Below are 1,139 nucleotides of genomic sequence, written 5' to 3'. Positions count from 1 at the left end.
ACCCACCTCCATCCAGGTCTAGTATGGTGAGCATCCAAACTGCCTAGGCTCCCACAAAGCCAGTACGTGCAGTAGGATCAAAAACCCATTGCCAATGTTCTTGAGTTCTCAGTAGTCCTCATTGTCTGCTATGTTCAGAAGATGACTATTAACATATGTCTCTTAATTATACAGTACATTTTTAAATGAGCTACATAAACACAATACCGTTATCAAGAGTAGACGTATAAATATAAAAGCTTTTCTTCAAATTTGCATCAACAGAACAAGATTCATAACAATGCAAAACATTTATATCTATAGCATATCCCACTTTAAATGTAAGCAAACATTTATAAGCACTATTTGGCAATTTGGGCATTGTTAACTCCACACTGATTTCTGCTTTTTGTTGTGCAAAGTATTTTGGGGGATATTCATGGCCACCTTTCAGGGGGTTTTGGTCTATCAAACCACATTAGTGTGGAAGGATTCCACAGATTCTCATCTTGCATTGAAACAATAAGAGATCCTCTTTTCCAAAGCAACTTGTCCTTAGACACAAATTTTGACGTCAAGAAAACTTTAAAACAAATATGATGCTTTAAGTTAGCAGCCCATACAATAAAATGTGTCTCTGTACATAGCTGCTTCACAGTCAAAAAATTCAAAGAAAACAATAATATATATATATATATGTGTGTGTGTGTGTGTGTGTGTGTGTGTGTGTGTGTATGTATATATATAATCCTGACTCTCTGTGTATATTCCATCTTTATGGGGCTTATTTTCTTCACTCTATTATGTTTTCTACATGTTTAATATTTATTTTATTATCTTTATTTCTCTAATCTATGACTGTCTGTGCTCTCTCTTAAAGAGTTTGTTTTATTTATTTAAAGGATTACTTCTTTCTGTAATTCTCTGTACTCTTTTTCTTTTCTCTTCACAGCCTACACATGCATATGCAACACTGTGATCCATTTAGATATCTTCTCTATCTGAATTTGTCTTTATTGTGTATTTGTAATCATTTTCTGACAATGACTGCTTCTTAAAATTTTTTTTTATTGAGAAAAGGAAAAAAAAAAAAACAAGTTTCCTCCTCCTCCCAGCCTCCCATTTGCCTCCCCCTCCTCCCACCCTTCCCCCCCTCCTCC

This window comes from Microtus ochrogaster, chromosome 5, assembly GCF_000317375.1.
Source record: "Microtus ochrogaster isolate Prairie Vole_2 chromosome 5, MicOch1.0, whole genome shotgun sequence".
NCBI lineage: Eukaryota > Metazoa > Chordata > Mammalia > Rodentia > Cricetidae > Microtus > Microtus ochrogaster.
The sequence above is the reverse complement of the archived record's forward strand: the minus strand, read 5'-3'. Positions refer to the sequence as shown.